The 12325-nt window shown below is 41.8% G+C and overlaps 1 long non-coding RNA gene across 1 annotated transcript in view; it reads left to right on the plus strand.

Annotated features, from left to right (window-relative positions):
* The window catches only part of LOC140186179 (uncharacterized), a 29091-nt gene extending 17005 nt beyond the window's left edge, over positions 1 to 12086 (plus strand). Inside the window, exon 3 of the long non-coding RNA XR_011882806.1 lies at positions 11354 to 12086. This is a non-coding gene — a long non-coding RNA (uncharacterized lncRNA). The remainder of the gene's footprint in view (positions 1 to 11353) is intronic.
* Positions 12087 to 12325: the final 239 nt, after the last annotated feature.

The raw sequence follows: 12325 nt of genomic DNA on the forward strand, positions 1-12325 counted from the left end.
TTATTTGTTGCCTTTTACGTACACCTGTCCTTCTGTGATGGGCCTCCTAGGTTTAGACCATTCTCCGCACTGTCGGTTATTATAAATTTAGTGTCGTAGAAAAGGCATGAAATTCCTTATGGTATAATATTCTTTCAACACATTTCACATCTAAGAGACGATACAGTGGTCGAGTATCAAAAGATCTGGACTACCGATCCAGGAGTTATGAGTCTAACTTCCACCAAGTAATGAAGACATTACATGGAATCACGGAAGTTTACAAGACAGGAGACCATCAGCCAGTATGTCTATGCTGCTTAAAAAACACCCCACCTTCCGGGCGGTGCTCTCTTCTCTCTGCTGCCATCAGGAATGAGGCTCTGAAGACTTAAGTCCAATATCACCAGGTTCAGGAACTGTTATTTACTGTCAACTATCAGGCTCCTAAACCAGAGTGGACATCTCCACTCACCATGACACTGAACTGATCATTGAACACAAACTTAGGACTTACTTTCAGTAACTCTATAACTCAGGTTTTCAGTATTTATTTATGTGTGTCTGTATCTACTTATACTCTCTGATTTGTTTATTGATTTATCTATCTGGTCATTTATTTGTTTATTTATTTTTGCAAATCTTTTCAGCCTTTGTTTGTGCGTAGTTTTTCACTGATTCTATTCTACTCCTTTGTTCTCCGGTGAATTCCTGCAAGAGAATGAGTCTCAAGGTAGTATTTGGCGACATATACGTACTTTGATAAGAAGATTTATTCCCGCTAAAACTGTTACCCACCTTAATTCTATCTTCTAGACATCAGTCTGTAGCTCTGCAAGCTATAACTCATCAAGTGTATATCCTTTTAAACGTGATCAGGGCTTCTATCTCAACCTCTGGGTGAAATTTTCTTCTAATCCTTTTATTAATCACTTTCAATCGATGCCTCCTCCACCAATGGACATAGGTGCTGTTTGCTTTCTCCATTGCTCTTACTGTCCTAGAATGGTGAGCACCAATAGGGCAGTCTATAAAATGTTAGAAAAATTCAACTCTTTTCACTTCTGTCCTTCAGGGAAGAAAGAATGCTAATTTTACCCATTCCGGCCTACCTATGACTCCAGGCCAATCAATATACTTGGCTCCTATTGGCCTTCTGAAATGGTCTAATGAGCTACCCTGTTTCAGGGTCTCCACTTCCCTTGAAGGCATTGCCTGCTTTCCTCGAACCAATAAATATATAAAAATAGATGAGGGGCTAGTAGAAGCAGCAGGGGTAAGTAGTGCACTTTAGAGAAGATAGAAAAGCTACTTTTAAAGAGTTGAAAGAAGTTTTCACTGTTCAATAGAAAGGGCTTTGAAAGGATAAAGAGAATCAGACATTTTAGGCACTGAAAACATTCAGGCTTATCAGCAATTCAGTTATGTTCCTGCATGATAATATAACTTACACAACCACACAGCCTTTATATGTACAGAATTTCCTTTTAAGTGAGAACATTCTGAATACAAACCAGTTAAACAATGTTCTTGTTAACTCAACGTTCAGTAGAATTGGAATGGATCGATGCATCTTATGGAGAAAAGGAATCTTCAGAATCAATTGTACAGTAAAACCATGGGGAGAGGAGACTGTGACGCTATAAGATAGAGAGAATAAAATTTGAACAGCAGACCTTTACAGCTCCAGTGAAGTTATTTGATTCACATTGCTATAGTAACAATTTTTAGTCTTGATAGAAGAATAGAACTCGACAACCATACGGAATGAGGGTTATTAGTTTTTGGTGGGTTTCATATGGGTGGAGCATTTCTTTATCCCAGCTCCCCTCTGGCATTTTTTTATTGATTTTCTCAGAATGCATTTGAGATCTTACAGAGGGAAAAAAAGTGAAACAGAATTGAAACTGCAAGACAGATACTGACCAAAGGTTAGCTTCTGGGACTGTTTTCACATCATAATTAGTCACTGCAGTTTTCTGCTTATTAATTCCTACTCTAAAAATAGTTTGGTAGAATTTATAACAAATGTTGTTTTGATAAATAGATCTTCAGTGCTATTACAGGATAACAAAAATATCTTCAATAATTATTTCCGCTGAGCTAAAAGAAAAGATTAATGAGCGAGCAATCCTGCGGTGACCTAGAAACCTGTGCCATGAGAGATCCCATGCCGGAAGTCCTGTATTCAAGCCCAGGGCTAGCTGTCAGTTGGATTTACTCAACTCATTTGGGTGAATTTCCTGTTGAAGCCATGCAGGGGTTACGGATCAGAGGTGCACACATCAGGAAACAAAACAGTGCCAAAATTAGCTGCGATTTTGACCAAGTACTTTACCAATGAACACAATCTGATCATATGAATCGACCACAGATGGAATACAATATTATCTTAGGCAAATAATTTTGTTGCTGTTCTTTCCTTCCAGTTATCATTTAAGGTACATTTGATCGCATTGATTCTCCACCGCTTAATGCCGGGGAAAAGCTTGTCACAGGTGGGCTTTGGCTGAATATATTCAACTATACCTGAAGCGAGAATAGCTTAGAGATGCTTCCATAAATAATTAATGCTACCTTAGCTTTCCGGATTAATTCATCAAACCACTCAATCTATCATACTCCACATACAGGCCACTCGCTAATGTAATCCTGTATGCTGCACAGAATGAAGGGTCCTCAAAATAACATGGATCTTGAAGCATCTTTAAGTGTGCATTCCATGGGTTTATAATGCATAATTATAGGTGTAAGTCGATTTGTGATTCATATTTTTGTGTCCTATCTATCTCCCAAAATGTTTCACGTCCAATTAATATTATTCTAAACAATTCACTACTGTGAAGTAGGGTGGTGTAGCACATAGTGTGCAAACAAGATCTCACAATCAGCCATGCAATATATGGTGGAATAATCAATCTGAAAGATGCAGTAGAGAAAGAAGGACTTACACTTCCATATATTGATTATTATATCATTATCCATTCATTATGTGCTGTGTTGTATGAGGTAGGTGATCATGGTCTTTCCATGACCATGATTGTTCTTGGTGAAAATTTCTACAGAAGTGGGTTGTCATTGCTTTCTTCTGGGCAGTGTCTTTACAAGACAGGTGACCCCAGCCAATATCAATACTCTTCAGAGATTGTCTGCCTGGCATCAGTGGTCACCAGGACTTGTGATATACACCAGCTACTCATACAACCATCCACCACCTGCTCCCAGGGCTTCATGTGACCCTGATCGGGGGGTAAGCAGGTGCTACACCTTGCCCAAGGGTGACCTGCAGGCTAGAGGAGGGAAGGAGCACCTTACACTACCTTTAATATAAGTGTATCTCCACCCCACCACCTTTATATTAAACAAAGTCTTACTCTTGGGTCATCCCAAGAACACTTGAGAGTCAATGAAGTACTTTCGAAGAGCATTTGCTGTTGAAGTGTGGCTTAAGGAATAAGCTTAGCATAACTTAGCTTTAGCTTTATTTGTCACATATACATCAAAACTATTAAAGAATATTCTGGAGTTGTATGAATATACCAAACAAGAACCAGTCTTCAGTTCTTATTGTAAGTTTCAACCAGTAAATGGAAACTAGACAGGCCCACAGACTTAAAGATTGCATATGTGTCAGCCAAGTGTTAAGATAGTGGGGTGGTGTTAATTGGCTTGCATCAGACCAGGCAACATGGCAGAGGAATTTGCACCCACTGTGACTGAGTTCCAGCTAACACACCGGGCTGATGTTGTCACTTAGCATATTAAACATGGTCACAGGTAAAGTTGTTATCAATAGCTGATCTATTGTGTGCTCTGGTGTGTGGCTCGCTCTCTTCTGAAGTTTTTAGAATATCTGTGTCAACAGTGGTGTTTAAACATTCAGTGGTGTTTCCCGCTGGAGATTTGTAATTCAAAGGAAGTATTGTCAACCCAAAACATTGAAGTAAACAATACCATGGTAATTATTGAAAGTGTATTGTAGGACCTGCTGTTACCTTTGATCTTAAGGGTATAAAAATGTGATGTACTTTTGGATTTGCGAGCCTCTACCAAGAGTGTCTCCAAGGGAATGCCTGTTTGTCGTGATGAATAAAGACTTTCATATCCAGAACTTCAGCGTCTCTCTGATGACTTTGATCCCCATCACAACGGAAACACTGAGACAGTGAAATGCAGCATTTATATCAGTGACTAACGTGATCTAAGGGTTGTGCTGGGAGTAGCCTGCAAGCATCACCATGTTTCCAGTTCCAACATGGCATGTCTCCAACTCACTAACCCTAATGATGGAGGAAACCAGAGCTCCCGTGAAAACCCACGTGGTGATGGGGAGATGTAAGTTGCAAACTCCTAATACACAGCTGGGAACTGAATCCCAATGCCAATCACTGGTGCAGTAAAGCATTACGCTGCCTTGCTACCCTAGCCTGTAAACAAGTGTTTGAAAGAACTATTCAGATCTTCAGGGAATTGTTCTTGGGAAGTTTTATATTCAACTGAGAAGACCATTTTAATGTCTTATCAGAACGGTAGCACCTTCGATTGTGTTATACTGTCTGTTTCGATTCATGGATTTGGATCTTCTGGATTTGGAGGCGAGGGGACAGTCCAAAGCATCATCAAAATCTGTAAACTCCAAACATTGAAGAGGAAGCAGTGTGAGAGAAAACAAAGGTGGAGCTAGTGCACTGAAATCCGTGTTAGGTTAAAAGGCCAACCCCTGCAGGACGGCTCTACTGTTCAATATTCACTCCTTGAAATACAAGCTGAATTACCTTTGCCTGCATCTGACCCAGTGTGAGATGAGGAACTGCTGAGTGCTTGTTCTTGTAGAAATATGACTCCAGGACAACATCCCATACATCATCAATCTTTAGGCCATGCCTCTCAGGAAAATATGCCAATATTATTTTGTGACTGTATTGTGTTACGTCGTGACTATGTGCTCAGTGTGTGACTAGACTGTATATACTGAGGTTTTGCACCTTGGCCCCAGGGGAACGATGTTTCATTTAGCTGTGTACATGTCTATTGGTGAATGACAACAAACTTGACATGAAACTTGAATTTGAGGGACTATGCCCCAGTCTTCATCTATGCTCATTAATACAAATGGTCACCTGCTCAGGATCAGAGATCAGAGTTTCTGACCTCTTCCTTCCTGTTGTACTCACCACAACAGTTCCAGCAGAGACTTTCAGATAGGTGTGTTGGCAATCACTAAAACAATCGAGCCAAGGAGGCTCTTAATAAAAACTCATTATACTACATGAAAGATGGGATTGAACTTGAGAGAGTGGAGAAGAGTTATATGACAGTGTTTTCTGGAAGGGAAAATATTAGCTACCAGTAAGATTGGATGGATTAGAATTGTTTTCTTTGGAACCAGAGAAGGTTGAAGGCAGATTTAATTCAAAGTTCAAAGTAAATTTATTATGGAAGTACAGTACCTATATGTCACCATATACCACCCTGAGATTCATTTTCCAGCAGGCACAGTCAGTAAATCCAAGAAAAGTAATGGAATTAATGAAAAACCACACGCAGATGAACCAACCAATGTGCAAAAGACAAGATCCTGTGCAAATGGAAAAAGGAAAATAAATAATAATAGAAACAAATAAATAAGTAATAAATATCTGGACTATGAGATGAAGAGTCCTTGAAAGTCAGTCCTTGGAAACAGTTCAGTGTTGGGGCAGGTGAAGTTGAGTGAAGTTATCCCCACTGGATCAACAGCCTGATGATTGAGGGGTAATAACTGTTCCTGAACCTGGTGGTGTGAGGCTTGATGCTCCTGTACCTTCTTCCTGATGGTAACAGCGAGAAGAGAGCATGACCTGGGTGGTGAGAGTCCCTGATGACGGATGCTGCTTTCCTACGACAACACTGTGTAGATGTGCTGAACGGTGGGGAGGGCTCTACTTATGATGGACTGGGCCATATCCACTACCTTTTGTAGGATTTCCTGTTCAAGGGTATTGGTGTTTCCATACAAGGCTGTTATGCAACCTGTCAATATACTACCTATCACACATCTATAGAAGTTTGTCAAAGTTTTAGATGTCACGCCAAATCTTTGCAAACTTCTAAGGAATTAGAGAGGCTGCCTTGCTTTCTTTGTAATTGCTTTTATGTGCTGGACCGCAGACAAGTCCTCTGAAATGATAACACCCTGGAATTTCAAATTGCTGACTCCCTTCACTTCTGATCCTCTAATGAGGACTGACTCATGGACCTCTGGTTTCCTCCTCCTCAAGTCAATAATCAGCTCCTTGATCTTGCTGACGTTGAGTGAGAAGTTGCTTTGGACTTCCTATCTGTTGATTTGTCACCACCTTTGATCTGGCTGATGACAGTGGTGTTGTTAGCAAACTTAAATATGGCATTGGAGCTGTGCTTAGCCACACAATCATAGCTGCAAAAGGAGTAGAGCAGGGAGCTAAGCACACAGCCTTGTGGTGCACCTGTGCTGATGGAGATTGTGGAGTCGATGTTTCTGCCAATCCAAACTGACTGGGGTCTGCAAGTGAAGAAACTGAGGATCCAATTGTACAAGGAGGTATTGAGGTCAAGGTTTTGAAGCTTGTTGATTAGTTTTGAGGGGATGGTGGTACTGAATATTGAGATGTAGTTGATAAAGATAATCCTGATGTCCAGAGGTTCCCGTATTGAGTGAAGAGCCAATGAAATGGCATCTGTTGTGGACCTGTTGTGCTGGTAGGCAAATTGGAGTGGATCTAAGTCACTTCTCACGTAGGACTTGATTTGTTTCATCACTAACCTCTCAAAATGTTTCATCACAGTGGGTGTAAGTGCTACTGGACAATAGTTGTAGAGGCAGGTTACCATGGTCTTCTGAGGCACAGTATAATTGAAAGCTTCTTGAAGCACCCGAGTACTTCAGACTGCCAAAATGAGAGGTTAAAGATATTGGTGAACACTCCATCCAGTAGATCCACACAGGTCTTTAGTATATGGCCAGGTACTCCATCTGGGCCGGATGCTTTCTGTGGGTTCACCCGCCTGAAGGATGCTCTCACATCGGCCTCAAAGACTGAGTCATCAGGGACTGTGGGAACTCATGAAGGCTCTTCCATGTTTTGATGGTCAAAGTGAGCATTTAAGGCACTAGGCTCATCTGGAAGTGAAGCCTTGTTGTCACCCATGTCACTTGGTTTCACTTTGTAACTGGTAATAGCACTCAAGCCCTGCCACAGTTGTCGAGCATCCATCATTGATTCAAGCTTAGTTCAGAATTGCCAGTTCGCCCATCTCTGGCCTTCCAGAGATCTTACTGGGACCTTTTGCAACTTATTTGGATGCTAGACCTGCATGTCTCTGATCTGGCCCTCAGCAGATTGCAGATCTCACCGTTCATCCAGGGCTTCGGGTTGGGGAAGTCTCTGAATTATTTTGAGTGGGCAAGCTCGTCTACCACTGTTTTTATAAAGTCCAAGAAAACCATGGTTTATTCACTCAGATCCACAGGTGGGTCCTTGAACACAGCCCAGTCCAGCAACTCAAAGCAATCCCGTAGCCTCTTCTCTGCCTCCAGTGACCACCTCTTAATTGTCTTTATCTCTGGAGCCTTGTTCTCTAGCTTCTCCCTGAATGCAAGTAAAAGGACAGCCAAGTGATCAGATTTCCCGAAATGCCATCTGGGCATGGAATGGCAGGCATTCATTATCTTAATATAACAGTGGTCTATGTGTTAGGACCTGTGGTGCTACAGGTTATATGCTGATGGTAATTGGGCAGAGATTTCTTCATACAAGTCTGGATGAAGTCCCCAACAGGGTGGCCCGGTTCTTGTTTGGTGATGGCAGTGTGCTTTGTATCAAGTGCCTAATTACATTTGGCAGTTTGTGGTATGTGAACTGCGGTCAGGATCATGGAAGAGAACTCTTTTGGTAAATAGAACGGTTCTCAGTTGATCGTTAGGGGGACAGGAGGACAGGAGTACGACAAATCCCCATACTGGAGTACCACAGAGAGTTTATCATGAAGCACCCACATCCACCTTTTATCTTTTTCAAGTCAGCAGTTTGGTCAATCCCATGTATTGAGAAGCCTTCAGGTCTGATCACCGAAAGTGGAGTGCTTGGAGTAAGCCATGTCTCGATAAGACACAGAACATAACAATTCCTCATTTCCCTTCAATACAGCAAATCTTGCCCTTAGGCCCTCAGCCTTGTTCTCCAGTGACTGCACGTTAGTGAACAAGATGCTGGGTAGAGGCTCTGCATTTCAGCCTGGCTTGGAGCCCACCCCTCCTCCCTCTCTTCCGGCTATTGCGATTACCTTCTTATGCTTAAAGGTGCCGAGCCTGCCTGCTTGAGATTTAAGTCCACCGTATCCTTCAGAAGATTGTGAAATCTGTAGTTCACTGTCAGTTCAAAAGTACGTTGCTTAAAGGGAAATTACGTGCTGCAGATAGCTGCGAGAGTAATTCAAAAGAAGTATATTTAGAAGTTTTTGAAGCAGCCCACAGAAGGTCAATAAATAAGATGATAAGGGGCCTGAATGGAATTAATCACAATGATCTATTTCCCTTAACAGTGGGTAAAGAAACAAATTTGGTGATATCTCCTTAAAATACTTGAGTAGTATGAACTAATAGTCCATCATGGCACTTAACAAAACAGCTGTAGTGGAGTCTTTTCAAAAGTAAATGCTGCAAATAATAGCAGGCATTGTAGAACAGAAATGATAGAGAATTATGGAGAGAATATGATTTATTATGTTGAATGGAAATTACTGTTTACACAAATTATAGCAATAGAAGCAGAGATACAAAAAATTAAATCACAGATTTGTCATTGGATGTTAAATATATTGCAAGTCTATGATTTGGTCTCAGTCACCTGAGTTTACACACTGTATGTTAAACAACAATCTTGCAACACCTTTGTGCGATGCTATCTCAAATCATTTTCTATCCTTATTTATTGATTAAAGTTTTGCAGGCATAAGATAGTGACACATTGAGATTGCAAAAAGCCAATTACTAAAAAACAAAATTGCTTAGAGATCCAAATAAGAAATTTAATCTTTAACACTCCTCTGCTCATTTTTCAGATGTGAAGACAGGTTTTCCCGACGAAAGCTTCAAAGTTCAATAAACTAATTTAACAGCACACGAAATAGATCCTAGTTCATACTGAGCATTCCAACTTACCGACTGCCCGCTACACCGCTGGTGTTTAGGGCAGCAATGAAGATCCTCTGTCTCTGGTGGTTTTCAGGGCTTCCTTCATCATGTCAGTTCTTTCCTCTCAGTTTTCACTACTGTCAGTCATACAAGTCCCAGGTGGAGACTCAGGAATACCATCACACTCAGCTGTAGAAGGGCTCTTCATTGCTGTTTCCACAACAATTTTGTTTGACCATTCTGGGTTGTTGGGCCTGAGCTGAAACCCCGAACCTGGAAGGCCAGTGGACCACTTTGAGTCTGGTCTCTGCCCTTTGACCTGTTTGGAATGGGTGACTCCACCTAGAGACAAAGCATAAAGCTCTGACTCCAGTCAACATAGCTCAACGGGTCATTGAGGAATGCAAGTCTCCAAACCCTACGACAAGGTTGTGGTCCTCTTGGAGTAACATTCCAACAGAGAACCTAAATACCAAGGAACCTACAGTAGCAGACATTGGAAATGTTGTAGTAAACGTATTTAAATGTGTCATTATATATTTCCTTTTTCTTTATCACTAACAGTTCAATTGTGAACCATAAGAAGTCCAGAGTAGACACTTAATGGCCACTTTATTAGGTACACCTATACACCTACTCGTTAATGTAAATATCTAATCAGTCAATCGTGTGGCAGCGACTCAATGCATGGAAGCATTCAGACGTGATCAAGAAGTTCAGCTGTTGCTGAGACCAAACATCAGAATGGGGAAGAAATGTGATCTAGGTGACTTTGGCTGTGGAATAATTGCTGGTGCTAGACGGGGTGGTTTAAGTATGTCAGAAACTGCTGATCTCCTGGGATTTTCATGCACAACAGTCTCGTTAAAAGCATCCAGTGAGTGGCAGTTCTGTGGGCAAAAGTGCCTTACTAAAGAGCGAGATCAAAGGAGAGTGGCAAGACTGGCTCAAACTGACAGCAACACAAATAACTATGTATTACAACAGTGGTTTGCAGGGGAACATCTCTGAACACACAACATGTCAAACTTTGAACAGGATGGGTTACAGCAGCAGAAGGCCATGGACATACACTCAGTAGCCACTTTGTTAGGTAGAGGAGGTAGCTAATGAATATATGTGGGGTGGCGTGGTAGTGTGGTGGTTAGCAAAATGCTTTACAGTGCCTGTGATTTAGTTTCACCTCCCACTGCTCTATAGGAAGTCTGTATATTCCCCCATGACCATGTGGTTTCCTCTGGGGGCACCAGTTCCCTTCCATGTTTGAAGGACGTAGTCATAGTTATAGTCATAGTCATACTTTATTGATCCCGGGGGAAATTGGTTTTTGTTACAGTTGCACCATAAATAATAAATAGTAATAGAACCATAAATAGTTAAATAGTAATCTGTAAATTATGTCAGTAAATTATGAAATAAGTCCAAGACCAGCCTATTGGCTCAGGGTGTCTGACCCTCCAAGGGAGGAGTTGTAAAGTTTGATGGCCACAGGCAGGAATGACTTCCTATGACGTTCTGTGTTGCATCTCGGAGGAATGAGTCTCCGGCTGAATGTACTCCTGTGCCCACCCAGTACATTATGTAGTGGATGGGAGACATTGTCCAAGATGGCATGCAACTTGGACAGCATCCTCTTTTCAGACACCACCATCAGAGAGTCCAGTTCCATCCCCACAACATCACTGGCCTTACAAATGAGTTTGTTGATTCTGTTGGTGTCTGCTACCCTCAGCCTGCTGCTCCAGCACACAACAGCAAACATGATAGCACTGGCCACCACAGACTCGGAGAACATCCTCAGCATCGTCTGGCAGATGTTAAAAGACCTCAGTCTCCTCAGGAAATAGAGACGACTCTGACCCTTCTTGTAGACAACCTCAGTGTTCTTTGACCAGTCCAGTTTATTGTCAATTCGTATCCCCAGGTATTTGTAATCCTCCACCATGTCCACACTGACCCCCTGGATGGAAACAGGGGTCACCGGTACCTTAGCTCTCCTCAGGTCTACCACCAGCTCCTTAGTCTTTTTAGTACAGGTGTAATTTGTGGGTATGTTGGCACTGGAGTCCGGGGTGGCACCGGTGGGCTGCTCCCATCATGTCTTTGGATAGTGTTGGTTGTTGAAGCAAATGACACATTTCACTGTATGTTTCATTGTTTTAATGGACATGTGACAAAAAAAGCTAATCTTACCTTTTTATCTGATTGTTTGTTTCTCAGGATCTGCGAGTGCTGACAAGACCTTGAGGAAGTGGTGAGGAGACATAGATTTCAAACCAATGACGATAAAGGAAAGACGATATACTTTTCAAATCACAGTGGTGTGTGGTTTAGAGGAGACCTGTAGGGTTCCATGTGCCTGCGACATTGTCCTTCTTTTCGGCTACGTCCACACTACCCTGGATAATTTTGAAAACACTGGTTTCGAGTAAAAACGACAGGCGTACACACTAAGCGTTTTTCAAAATATCTCTGTCCACACTAACATGGATATTTGGGCGAATCTCCTCTACTGGGCACGTGCAGGACACACAGAAAACAAGTGAAGAGAAAATGATGCGCCTTTGTCCAGTTACAGAGTAGAAAAACTTGAAAGGAATTGCTCTTGGCTCTGGTGCAGGAGGACTTAAAACTAAAAAAAACAAATACTGGAGCGTATGGAGGCAACCGACCGGGAGTTCACGGACAGTATGACCTGGCTGACGACGAACGTTGAAAAACTAACTCTGTTGCATTAATAAAGCACCTTGTTAAATGTATAAAACTTGTCTGCATCTGTGCTATCTTGTATTTCCATACAATGTTACAGTAGGCTGTTACACACCTATTGTCAGAGAAGTACTTGCATAAATAGGTAAACCACCTTCATACAAGCAAGGACAGAAAACAGGGCAAAGTGAGTATACTTATTTATTCAGTAAGCTATGGGTCAAAGCATTTGGTGAATACATTTCTAACTCTTCTGGCTTCAGTCTCGTTGCCGTCTGTTCTGAAATTGTTAGGTTATGTGGGGGGTTGCGTTCAAGAAAACAGCGAAATGCCGCACTGCCACCATCTGTTCCGGCACGTCATGACAGCGTTTTTAAATAGTCAAAAAAGCTCACTTTACAATTTAACTCTCACGCCGTTCACACCGACTGCACGTTATAACAGCCGTACGGCAGTGCTTGCACAGTACCAAGCAGAAGCAGA

Source organism: Mobula birostris, chromosome 22 (genome assembly GCF_030028105.1).
Source record: "Mobula birostris isolate sMobBir1 chromosome 22, sMobBir1.hap1, whole genome shotgun sequence".
NCBI classification, from domain to species: Eukaryota; Metazoa; Chordata; class Chondrichthyes; order Myliobatiformes; family Myliobatidae; genus Mobula; species Mobula birostris.